The following is a 14026-nucleotide window of genomic DNA, read 5'->3' as shown; positions in this document are numbered from 1 at the left end:
TTTGCCAGCCCACTGCTGGGTTATAAATTTCACCCCAAGTGAGCACAGACTCTTCTACTCACTCACATAATCTCTCATTATCTTTGTTGCACTTGTCCTTTCTCTCACCCACAATTAGCCCCACTAATAGTGGTGCCTCCTCAGAATGTAGAGGACAAATGGGGGATACAGCTCAACATATGCAGGGCCACATCATCCCTCACTGTTGGCCTCCCTTCTACCAAACTGGGCCATCTGTGCATCATAAGAGGTTTTAGGAAAGTCCTGGCCCCACTGAAGACAATGGCAAAACTCCCATTGGCATAAACAAATTTTGGATTTCACCATTCGTGTTACCCTATAGATACAGGATGTAATGAGGATTAATTTGCCAGCTCTAACGTGCGGATTTGGTCTTAAATGTGTGTCTATATTAAAAATAATAATATTAGAGGAGAAAACCATCATAGTGACAATATTTTTTGCTCATGCTCTTTAACTGAGCTGGCAGTTTAAAGAGGCAGCTTATTTTGATTTCAATAAATAACATGAAAATCACTGCTAGCCACTTTTATTAATAACAAAAATAAGTAATTCACAGACAGTAAACACAAAATCTACTGAACTTCTAACACTGCAACAGAACAACCTGAAATACTAGAACCGTAGAAACATATGTTAGCAGACAAAGTCATATTCATTAAGATAACTTGTTGTACTGCCTAAATATAAATATGTATGATACTCATCCGTATGGCAATACAAATGTAATTGCTATTTTTTGTTAAATTAAAAGAAAACACACACACACACACACACACACACACAGTAACATAAACAACTGAGCAGATAGACATGCCCATTTATAGTAACTGGAATTTGTGTCAGACTTTGTGTTTAAAGACGGCAGGGAACTGTTCCATCACTTCCATGCATCTTTATCTCCAATCCTATTTTTAGCTAGTAGTTGTTCTGAGTTCATTTCATTTTCATGGACATACTTGCAGTACACTCAACACCCGCATGCTGTTGATATGTTGAAAATAGGAAAGCTTTAATTCAGTTCAGTGCCATTTCTACAGTATTAACCCTTTGGGAAATACCATCTGATTATAATCCTAAATGGCTGCATTCTGATGCCCTTGCTAATGCTAAATGATCCATTACTCTGCGAGTAACTGTGTCTCACTGATTTTGAAATCAACAGGATTACCCATGGAGTAAGGGACTATTGAACGTGAGCAAGGGTAGCGGAATGTGTGCCAAGGGACGCAGGACTTAAAGTGGAGCTGTGCAGAAAGAATAAAAACTTTTCACTAAATTTCATGCAAATGTTTCTTGCCATTTCTTCTTAGGTTATTTTGTGCCTCACGAATTTCCCTCTTTCTTAAAATTTTGGCAAAATGACTATGGGGAAAAAACACCTTCTCCCATGTTTTTCATGCAAAATCACCTTTATATGAAAAGGAATAGGCGTTATTGGAAAAACTGAGTCTGAAAAAGTATTACAAGGGAATTTAACAAGGACAAATCATCGCTGTTTTCTACTTTGCATCAAAGGTATAGAATCTGTCCATTGAAACCAGTTTCCTGAAAGTTACTACCCTTCTTTATTCTCTCACTCATACAGTCTCAGAATTGATTTATTTGTCCAGTAATTCAGTGTTTCAGTGGACAGTTTTCCCTTGCAAATGTTAATAAGTAGTCAAGGGTCGTTAAAGGCACTTGGTGTCTTATTGGATGTGGCCTAATGTGATTCTTTATTAGAATCTCAAATACTCTGAAACAGATCAGGTGTGACACTGTATGGAATCTGGGGGACACTTTAGGATATTATGAATACCAATATTGTAAAAGGGCAATGAGTTGTGCCAGATATGCTGTGTGAGGTATCTGCGAAAATGTTATAATTTGTTTAATCTTGTTTATATGTTTGTATCACCTTTTGTTTTATGAGTTATAGCTATGTAGGATATTTCCAAACTTGGGCTGTGTTTCTGGGTGACAGTGCCAGACAGGTTGGCATCAGCGCTAGGTCTGCTTGATGGCCCATCAAGGTACCTCAACTGTACAATGAACCCATTGAAAGGGCTGGGGACTATACCTTATGACTCAGCAAGGCAGGCAGGTCCATGCCTATGGGGAGAACTCTAAGGCCTTTCAATGCCATGTGCTATGAGTTTGTGTTTGAAACAAAGGAAGTACCAGGCACATGGCAACAGGACTATAAAGGGCAGCTGCATCATCTTCATTTTGTCTTCAGTCCTGCTTCTTGTCTTCATTCTTGCTTCTTATCTCTGGAGCAACCTTTCTACAAACGAAGCTCTGAACAAAGTACTAAATGACCGATCCAAACTGTGGATGTGTTCCAGAGAGACTTTCAAGCCAGCAAACTCACCAGTACTGCTAGTAACCTGATATATGGCCTTTGAAGTCTTTGTATGTGACTGTTTTACCATTTAACATCTCTTCTTGTGCTTTCATTTTTCTTTACAATAAACCTTTCATTTTAGACACTGAAGGATTGGCTGGCAGCGTGGTATTTTGGGTAAGATCCAAACCTATACTGATCTGGTAGTGTGGTTGACACTTTGGGGTCAGAAGAACACTTTGTATATGTGAGCAGAGTGTTTTTTTGTTGTTTTTTTAAAAAATACTTCTCACTGTACTGGACCTACATGCTGATTGGGAGCCAGAGATCTGGAATGTAATAAAGGGGGCTGTATGATTTCCTTTTTGCTTTTTGATAACCAGTGTGGGGGATCAGAAGCATAGTTTGTGACTGGTTGGGGAGTTTAACTTCAGTGTTACCCACCGGTCTTGGGAGTATCTGCTCTCCCTTTTGCAGCCTGCCCTGATGTTGGCATTTCCAGTGAGGGCTGCCCCAGGCACACCACATCAAATGGTCAAGGAACTGATGCAGAGTTGGCTTTAAGCCGATTCACCTGATTCCCTGGAATTGGGCCCCATGCCAAAGAGGGCCCCATGCCTAAGGGGGGCCCGCTCTGGGGGTCTTCGGCGGCATTTCAGTAGTGCTGTGGAAAACCCAGAGCAGACCCCCCGCCGCCGAAGTGCCACTGAAACCCCGGACTGCCACAGAGTATTCCAATTGTACCCCACAGGTCATAAAGCTGGCCCTGACCTGATGAAATAGAATATCAAAGGAGAGTGGCCTACAAGAGTTCAGGCTTGAAACAGAGATACCTTTCTCAGAGCTCATGAACACCCTCCAAATACTGATTTACCAAGCCTGTGTAACTCCTGTTCTTTTAAATCCCTTCCAAAAGCCTCACTTCTTCCACAACACCCACAAGAAATTAATTAGTGATACTAATAATTGATCAGATGAGGGCATGAGCAGAAGTTTTGCAATGGTCTTACCTGTTCTTCCTATCTACTCTGTTTCTGCCTTATATTAGACTGTAAGCTGTATTGGTGAGGCACAGCCTATCTTTTGTGGCCTGTACTGGGCTGAGCACATTTGTGGCTCTTAACAAATAGTATTGTGATGCAACAACAAAACAGATTAGTGATCTTGCAAAAGAAAGGGATTGAACATGCAAAACTGAACGTCACTAATTCTGTGAAATTCAGTCATCTCTGTGAAATGAAACAGTTTTCTAACAGTACTAACTTCCATTTTCTAGAAGTTAGTATTGTTAGACTAAGAGAATGCAGTTATATGCCTGGCTAGGAGTAAAGAGATTAGAGTGTGATTTCTGGTAGAACAGAAATGATTTTCCTTAGTGAAGGGGCAGTATGTGTTTCCTTGAACATTTAGAAGTTTAATGATGTGAGGCTCAGGAATTTACAATGCTGCAAAAAATCTAGTTTCTTGGTAGTAATAACACTGAAAACTCATAAGAACAGCCATACTGGGTCAGACCAATGGTCCATCTAGCCCAGTATCATGTCTTCTGATGGTGGCCAATGCCAGGTGCTTGAGAGAGAATAAACAGAACAGGCAATCATCTAGTGATCCATCCCCTGTCATCTACTTTCAGCTTCTACACAAGATAAGTCTACTAACTGGAGAAAAGGTTCTGCTCTATCTTCTAATTTGCCTTGTACATGCTGATGTAATGGACCAGGTTCTCAGCTGTATCAGCTCCAGTCATCACAGAAGAAGTGAGAGCCATCTCAAAGCCAGTGCTGTGCAAGTACCAGCCCTGGTCTTTGTGGAGCCAGGAGCTGCTCTAAATTTGGCCAGCTTTCAAGGAGCTATTTACCAGCAGGGATAGCTAGAGCAAAACAAGCTTCCAACATGTCTCTTACCGTGGGGCGTGATGTGACTCCAACCATGTGATCAATGTTGTCTTGAAATTCGACAATTTAAATACTCTGTGAAAACAGCATTAGTTTTTTAGAGCACCCAGGTATTGCCAAAAAAATCCAACTTCATCCAAAGTTTTCAGAAGAATTTGTCATGCTGACTACTCAACAAACCACCCTGAATTTAAAAAAAACAACCCAAACACCCCTCCAAACCATTCCAAACCTATTTTTAGTTCATTTCAGCTGAGTTAATTTTTTTGCACATTATATTTGAAATAGTGGTGCCTTCAATCATTTGTTACCTTTTAAATGCCTTGTCCTAAAGAGATAAACAAAAAATTATATTCTGTTTTACTGCAGTTTATTTCTTGTAAAGGTGATAGCAATGGCAGCCCTGGAATAAAGTCTGTTTATCCATAGAACAAGTACAACACAGGTAGTGACAGACCATACTTCTCCATATTGTCCCACCAATAAGCCTCAATCCTGGCTTGAAGGAGATATCTCTAGGAGTGAAAGGACAGTTCAAGCCCCATGCCCATTCAGTCATTGGTCTCTCTAAAGAGACTGCCAAAAAAGTTGCCAATTAGTGCTAATTGTAGTGGAAGTTTTTGTGATGCAGACCCTTGTCCACTGAGAATTGGATTAAGACCATCAAACTCATTTCCTATGCTGCTGATGCATTGAAATTACTAAAGCTTTTATTCAGGTCACTACCACTTTGACAGTGTTAGCCTTTTGGAAATATTGTCTGATTACACATAAGGAGAGTAGAGTTTGAACTCTCAATCTTTGGTTACTGTACATTATCTTGAAGTGTTAAATTTATTTCTGTTTTCTTTTAGTTGATAAGAGTTTTCCCAACCACACTACATTACAAAGTACAAACTTCAAGGGGCTTAAAGTCTGCTGGCTCTTTTGTGGTTTGTAACAGTACATAAATGTAAGAGATTCCCAATTTTAGACAGATGTTTTTGTATCTAGTTGCATTTCTACTCTCCATTATTATGGTACCCTTTGATCTGGAAGATTCCTCTTCTGTGATCAAATGTAAAATGAATTCAGAATCATCCCTATTCATCTCATGTGAGCAAAACGTGTGAACCATTTACTTAGCTGCACTCCTCTTTACGATAAGCATTGTCTTTTTCATTGGTTCCTGGTAGGATTTTCTTTTTTTCTTCTTTTTTACATGAACCAGCTCCTTTATATGTTCTTACAAAAGACGCTGGTGGGATGTCACTTCACATTTGTCAAGAACAAACAACACAATCATTTTAACAAGTGATGTCTTACAATGTTCTGCAGGGGATTTTTGCAAACTGACATTAATTAGCCCAGGAAAAAGATAAGTAATTAAACCACCAAAAACTGCTTTCAGATAATCTGAAAACTGACTCAACCTCAGAAAAGCAGATATTAGGAATCTGAAACTGTGTCACATCCTAAACACACCTCTGTATACCTAGGTATTGTAACAGACATGGAAGATTATCCACAGTTTGGTAGTTGCCTAAATAGTTGGGCACAATAAGGTATGTTTAAACGGGAGTTTCAGCATTATCGGTTTATTTGTTTTCATATGTTAAAAATGTGATTTAAACACAACAGAAAGCATTTCCTGTAGCTTTTTTTTTTCTGCAGTAGCATATGGAAAAGGGAAGTAGATAAACAAAATATCCTCTTCTTCCCTTTGGACAACTCATATAGTCAGCTCTCATATTTAAAGAGTAATTTAAAATTTTGGATCTGTTGCTGGACTATAATGGTTTCTTTGGTGTTTATATGAATAAGTAAACAATGTTTGTAAAGGGTTTTGAAGATGAAAACATTTTATAAGTGATATTTATTTATTATGATTATATCATAGAATATCAGGGTTGGAAGGGACTTCAGGAGGTCATCTAGTCCAACTCCCTGCTCAAAGCAGGACCAATTTCCAACTAAATCATCCCAACCAGGGCTTTGTCAAGCCTGACCTTAAAAACCTCTAAGGAAGGAGATTCCACCACCTCCCTTGGTAACCCATTCCAGTGCTTCACTACCCTCCTAGTTATATAGATACATATTTGCAAGTGATTTTGAAATTGTCCCTATACCTTTATACCAATATATTTAAAAGTGAGATACTCTCATGGACCCCAATACTACAGATACATAGGATTATATACCTTTCTCATAGGAATATTCTCATTGACTTCAAGGTTAATGAACTAAAAACTTGTTATAATTTAACATTTCTGTATCTATTACAAATGTCCTGATAATTACATGATTATTATTTTAAACATGTTCAAAAGAAGTCTGTATGATACATAACTGGCTGTTCTAACTAAATGAATCTTTACAGTTTTTGTCCATAATCACCATTTTTGTAGCACTTCCCTTGTGCTTCCCCAAGTGCAAGGGTTGATCCAGTGCAGTGCCACTACCAGCATTAGCTTCCTCAGAGGTGGTGAGGCTATTATCTGTCCTACTCCTTCCTCCACAGTTGATGGAGCTAGGGCAGGAAGTGTATGCTGCATCTTGTGAAAAGGTGGCACAGTGCTTCCAGGAGCTCCTGGTGTGGGTGTGTGTATCTGCACTACAGCTGCATCTATAGGCTGCAATTGAGCCAGTCCTGAACTGGTAGATTTTTTTTGTTCTTGCAGGATTTAAATGTACCAAATGTTCTATATTTTTAAATTTCTTATTCATAATAAAAGACTTCAGTTTCCTCTTAAAGTTACATTTTTACAGCTAAGTTATAAAACCATAACGAGAGAGATTTAAATAGAAATGTTGGTAATCTTGGTAGCTGTAATACTGTTACAGACTAGTTTGTTTAACAGATCTGTTAAAGTTTTAGAGTTCTTTTGATTCACAAATTATCTTTATGCCATGATCAGTTGCAATTCATTATCCAGTGAGTCACATGAAACATCTCCCAGAGAAACATGTTTGATACTGTAATGTACAGTAAGGTTGAAAAGACAGGCAAGGTTTGTAAAATTCTGTGGAAAGGACATAGACATCAATAAATGCTAAGGATGAAATGCATTCTAATGTAGAAAATGTGTGTAAGGCCCTCTTAATCTCTTTAGCCCTTTTAAAGCCCATTTAGAGGGTGCTAACAGGCAGGCTGCATTTTCAAGGAAAACAGGAATTTCTTTCCGACCTCTGAGAAAGCAGGAAGAACCTGGAGGAACCTACACAGAATTTGGAGAGAGGAGCACAGATTGCAGGAGGAAAGAGTTTGGAGGAGGCACCAGGAAGTCAGTATGAGTGTTACACAAACATTAATGAATTAAACTAGCAATTTAGGTGATGTAGGAAAGTCTTATCAGTATGCCATTTTATAGATGGGGAACTAAGGAAAAGGCAGATATAATGTCTTGCAGAAGATCACACAAGAAATCTTGGTAGGTCTTCTATTTCAGCTCTTGACTTCCACTTCTGTTATCTTCACCACAAGACCATCTTTCTTCCCACATGTTAAGGGATTATGTAGTACATAGGATCTTGCATAGGCTCTCTGCACTAGAGTGAATTTCACCCTTACATTTTAACTTTCTTCAGGTGAAGACTGTGTCTGAGCCTTGAGCTCACTGTTGGGACTTGACAAATAAATAATAAGGAAACTACCATTCTGTGTTTAACCTACATAACTGAAACATAAACTGGGTGCTGAAGGACACAGTCTGTGTCTTGAACATGTGTCTGTAGAAGAATCTTCAATTTGCTGAGTCAGTAGGAGAGGTGCTAAATATTTTCCCCTTGCCCCCTTGTGCTTAATAATAGCAGATTACTATTCTGGCAGGCACAATAAAGACGGAGCCAAGTCTCCACCCGTTCCCTGCTTTTCTCTGGTCACTCCATGCCCACCTACATGGGGGTGGGGAAAGTACTGGTCTGCCCATCGTACCTGAAGTAGAGATTCAGAAGAGGCTGGCCCAAAGCATAGTGAAGTCTTATTTCCCCTTTCTCCTGTGCAACCATATAGGCCTAGATGCAAACTGATCCTGAGCCATCTTGGTGTTATGGGCAAAAGGGTCATAAAAACAGTAAGACTATATTATTTTACAATTCATATGTTTCTAAAAGAGATGTTTAAAAAAGTAAGAGGCATATTATAGTCTGGAGTAGTAATGCTATCTATTGTTAAGGTTGCCTGGCACTTCCCATTATAAGACCCTGTTTTCAGTTGTTTATAACTTTGCCAAACTTTAACCATTTGGGCTGAAATTTTACATGTCAGATGTCTGCCTCAGGCTGGTTTGTTTTTGGAAAGCTTTACAAAATACAGTAAAGTGGAGGTAAGTAAGAGGATGTTACAGATGGGACTACTGATGCACCAGGAGATAAAATGATTTGTATACGGTCACACAGGAAATTTGAGGCATAGCAAAATGTGTGGTGTGGTATGAAGATGTTATTGGCAGTTGTTTGAGATGGCTTTCATAACTCCTGTGTTGCTTCCCTGCATGTGAGCAATGTGCTTATCCCAAATACATGCTGATAAACTCTGATTCCACACCATCTTTTTTTCCCTCGATATATTTTATTGTAAGGCATCACTTTTTAATCAGTTATTATTGAGGAATGACATTTCATAGTGGGAATATTTTCCATAAATGCTTTTTATTTTATTGATCAGCTGATTACAAATTCTTTACTGATTACATTTTAAAAACTTCAAGATCTTTGTAGGGTGCTATTTTTGATTGGACTTTTTTTTTTTAATGTTATGGTAGAACCTGAGAGTTATGAACACCAGAGTGATGAACTGACCAGTGAACCACACACCTCATTTGGAACTGGAAGTTTGCAATCAGGCAGCAACAAAGACACTCCCCCCCCCCCGATCCCGTCCCCTCCAAAAAAGAAGCAAATACAGTACAGTACTGTGTTAAACATAAACTACTAAATAAAAAAGGTGAGGTTTTTTTTAAATTTTTTTTTGACAAGCTAAAGAAACTGTGTGCTTGTTTCATTTAAATTAAGATGGCTAAAAACAGCATTTTTCTTCTGCATAGTAAAATTTCAAAGCTGTATTAAGTCAATGTTCCGTCATAAATTTTTGAAACCTTAGGGTTTTGGTCAGAGTTATGAACATTTCAGAGTTACGAACAACCTCCATTTTTGAGGTGTTCATAGCTCTGAGATTCTACTGAATTTATTGTCTGTGGGTGGCAGTGAAGGGGCTGAAGTAGTAGGATTTTCTTCCACACTGGGTATTTATGTGCAGCTGTGTGGTGTCCACTACGTCAAACACTTTGAATTCCAAATTGTTATAGGTCTTAGATAATAAATGTCAGTGAATATTATCTTCCAACTGTAACATTCCAGTCCTCCACAAACTTTCTGAGCTCCATTTTTTCTCTCAATATTTCTGACATACATACTGTCCTGCAAGTTTTGGCCAAATAATCCAGTGCCATTTGATATTATTTAAATTTCATGCATGCTCCATACAACACTGTGCATATATAGGGTATCTGAAAATAATCTTAACTGATATTTAGCATCTGAGAAGGTGTGTACTTCTTGGCTGGTTTCTTAGGTCACTGAATTTTTCAACAATGAAATCAGATGTCTAAACGATACATTCAGTTACATGGAAATGAATTCTGCATTTTGATTACCATTAGGCCCAGAAGAAATGAATACACAAAGGCTATTTTTCAGCTGTGGAAAAAGATTGCTAATAGTCTTGTTCTGCCAAGAACTGTCAGTCACAAGGGCATGCAACATTACTGTTTGCTGCTCTGTAGGGCCATAGTTACATTTACTGTGCATAACAATAAAGTGTTATGCTCGTTTAGGGGAATTTCATCCAAAATAGCGGGGGCCACATAAGGCTTATAGTTCCATTACATAACGGGTAAGGGAAAGAACTGTGCAGCAGCAAGCATACAGAGAGTCTCTGCTCAAGCTTCTTTGGTGCTCATTGCTACATCAAAATTAGTTTGTTGCATCATTTTCTTTCTAATGCAAGATATTTTACTCTTCCCTTTTTTTGTTTCTGGAAGGCAGAAAGAAGCTCAGTAGTTTTGAAGTTGCCAGTGCAACCAAATGGTGACCCACACAAGAGGAGGAGGAGCAAAATGTGTACAACTTGTTCAGAAATGTTATTATCATCCAGGGCTATCAAATTTTGCTGGGCACACTCAAGAGGCCTCCTAGAGGTGCCCATCAGAAACTCTCCTTAGTCCTGCCTGAAGTGTTCTTCACAAGATTTATTCTTAAGCAGAAACTGAATCCCTCCACTGAATGCAAAGATGCTGCATCAGTGCCATCCATGTCACTACAGATCTAGCTTCTGCCTAGGTCCAGTAGAGCTGCTTCACAGGTTGTCTTGAATGGTCTGAGTTATCAGCACTGACTCTGAGGCTTTGAAAGTGTCTTTATTGCCTTAGGCACAGTAGTAAACCAGTTTGGTGGTACCGAGCTTTGGTTCATGTGGAGGCAATGACACTCCAGGAGATCACTGAATGTAAGAAGTACTGTGAGAGAATCTGAACCAAAGTTGCCAACTCCAGGCAGCTACACAATGAATCTCAGTGGTTGGATATTGTCTCTGCTGACAGTGAAGTTCCCAGTGTATGCTCATGGAAATAGTCAAGTGCAAGTGGACTCTTGAGTTGGCCACAATGGTAGCGATATCATCTATGCGTAGCTCAGAGAAAGCTTCATCAACATTTTTCAGAGTATCCTCTTCAGTGAAAATGTTCTTTGTACCAGTACCAAAGCCTGAAACCTGGAAAGCACAAGTTGCATAGAGATCCTCAGAGCATGTGTATCAAGAGTGTTGTCTTTGAAACCGGCATTCCATGGTCTTGTCTACACTAGACCTTTTTTTGAAAATCTTGGCCTTCCTCTTCATCTTTGTCTTCCTTCTTGTTGTTATAATGTACAGCCTGCCTCAGAGTAGCTAGTGTATTCTTTTCTGTCCATATTAATAAGCATTATGTCCAAGTATTGTGAGAAGAATGTATCTCATGTTGGCCTTGACTAATATCAAGCTGTTTATGGACAAAATTAATGGTCATTTATCAATGAAATGTTGCATTACTGACAGCCATTATATACCAGCTCATTTTACCTGGCTGTTTCAGTTGAAATAACAAGCGTCACAACATGTTTGCAGTTGGTGCTGCAAAATTACAAATGTCAATTAATATTGGGGTTATATGATGTAAAGTGTTGCAACAACTTTTGTATAATGAATTATTTTTGCCACATGTCACTGTACACTTCCCTGATGCTAGGAGTGGGTATCCAGCATAGCCTTCCAGTCACATGTATTCGTGCTGTGGTTTATTGGTGATGTGTGCTTTTTCTTCTGATTCTGGTGCACAGTTGATCTATGCTCCTGTATCAACTTTGAATTTTATGGGTGTTTTAGTTTTCCCTGTCAGTAATGTGGTGATTGCTTCCGCCATATCAGTCACTGCTGATTGTCGTGATACTAGAAACAGTTTAGTATCTTGTTCAGCATCAGTCTCTGATTCATATCTTTCCATGAGTGTATGTCTCTCTTCTTTGAGGACTCAGAATTACCCAACTGGTACAAGGTGAGTTAAAATGTTTTCCCTTTCTACACTTGATACACATTTTTCCTTGTGCTTGGGATGTCTGTTTTTGTGTGCTTCCAGTCATATTTACAGCAGGTGTGCCCGTTTACTGTTTTTATCTGCCCACTTTTTCTGAGCTCCCATTTCCAAAGGACTCAAAACCAGAGATGCCCAGCCCAGGGGAAAATGTGTGAAACAACCTCGTTATGTTCTCTGCTGCTCAATTCCATGCATTCTTGCCACTACTATAATGCATTTAGTTCCCAACTGATGTTTTCAGTATCTTAGTTTGGAAGCTCTGTGGACTCATACTATTTTCTATATCTTCTATAGGACTTCAGTTAATTTTTCCTACGTCTCTTTGGAGTTTGACACCTAATAAAATTCTGTCTTTTTAACATGTCATCTCCATCTGCAAAGGCAGTCTTTCATTATGAGTTGTAGCAGTATTAACCATTTGTCTATTGTCTGTATTGGGCCCAAATTATTCTTATAAGACTTTCTTTTTAATTGGATCATTTTTATATGGAGTACAAGAAGCCTCATACACTTACAAATAAGTTTTAGGTTTAGAGTTGTTTGGGATGATTTTTTTCTTTTAGTTTCACATGCCTATATATATATGCACTTGATATATATGTGTGAATGTGTCTTCATATGAAGTGTATTTTTAGTGATCTGGGTATACACCATGCGTGGCCCATAGTGATATGTAGGGGCATAAGATAACCTACTGTATAGAAAACTTTACCTGTATACACCTAAGTGCTTCAAGAAACCAACTACTCTGCAGTGCAGTACTGCTACTGGACTGGCGAGTACCTGTATATTATTTTATACTTTATTCATTTTATTGTATTATAATTATTTGAAAATTTGTATTCCATTGGTAAGTATAACTCTTAGTTAACTGGAATTTTTGACAAACCAGCACCCTTAATTCCCCCAACATGCTGGGTAACAAAGCTTTTACTGTATATGGGAACACTTACAGTCTTTTGAGTTGTTGATGATCTGTCTGCTTCATGTCCAGCAAACTCCATCAACATCAACTTCTTTTGTCTGGTCCAGTTTTCAGAAACATTTTCTTACTTCTAAGTTCATTGGAGGTATATTTCTTACTGTACTAGCAGATGCCTTTCCAAGTTACTTCTGAAGGCATGTCTTGTCCCTACATTATATTATAAAGTGAATTGCATTCAGGCAGAGGCTTCTCTAATATTATTTCTTTATATAGCTGTTGGTAGAGGAATACCTGACTTCCTGAGTTCACTTTCTGCTGATGTTTTCTGCCATGAGCCTTAAAGTGACAAGAGCTCTTTCAGCATGCTGGTTGTTGAGGTCATTAACTTTGTGTTTCATGCAGTACAATACATCTGGGCTGATCCATTTGATTTTTCTGCTGCCACAGCTAAGTCACTGAGAAGCCTTTCGTATTGGCATGACATTATGGGAGCAGCAGAGGAGAAAACATATCAAAGGATCTTCTGATCAATGATTTAAAACAATGTTGGAATATATCTGTCAGATGCCTGTGCTTACACATATGCCCTAATCTGGATTTCTTACTGTTCCTGTGCTTAAATAAATGGACTTCCAGAGTTCTTACTAATTTGTCATGGTTGATCTTTATTTTTAATAGCTAGTTAACACATACAGTAGTTTTTAGCTTCTCAGAATCTCTCTTTAGTTTTCCCTCCTGTTGTAGAGGCAGCTGCTCTGATAACTGACCTCAGATATATTTACCATCTTGACCTTTAGCACCAGAAATTGAATGACAGAGCCTACCTCCAAAATTAGTGCATTCTTTCAGCAGCTATACTCAAGGATTCATGCAAGGATAGTGGGCAACTGGTCCATTTCAACTCTCTCACTTGTAGAAGAACATGTTAAGAAATATGTAAAAGTCACTTTATAGGAATTACTCGTAGGTGTCTTAATGCCTTGCAGTACCCTCTCAATCTCAGTCTCCCCCCAAATGGGAAAAAGAATGTAACTTTACAATCTAACAGAAACCTGGGAGGATATCTGGCTTAATGTGAAAGAGACTTCAAGTTCTCTATCTTTGCTATTCTCCCAAAACAAGGTATTAAACAGGTACTACCGGACACAAGAACATTTGTTTAAGGCTAGTTTGACAACACACAGTGAATGCTGGAGATGCAGACAGCTACACGAGACTCTTTCGCACATCCTTCATACCTGTCAAAAATGCA

Source organism: Gopherus flavomarginatus, chromosome 1 (assembly GCF_025201925.1).
Source record: "Gopherus flavomarginatus isolate rGopFla2 chromosome 1, rGopFla2.mat.asm, whole genome shotgun sequence".
Lineage (NCBI taxonomy): Eukaryota > Metazoa > Chordata > Testudines > Testudinidae > Gopherus > Gopherus flavomarginatus.
This window is presented reverse-complemented; position numbering follows the sequence as displayed.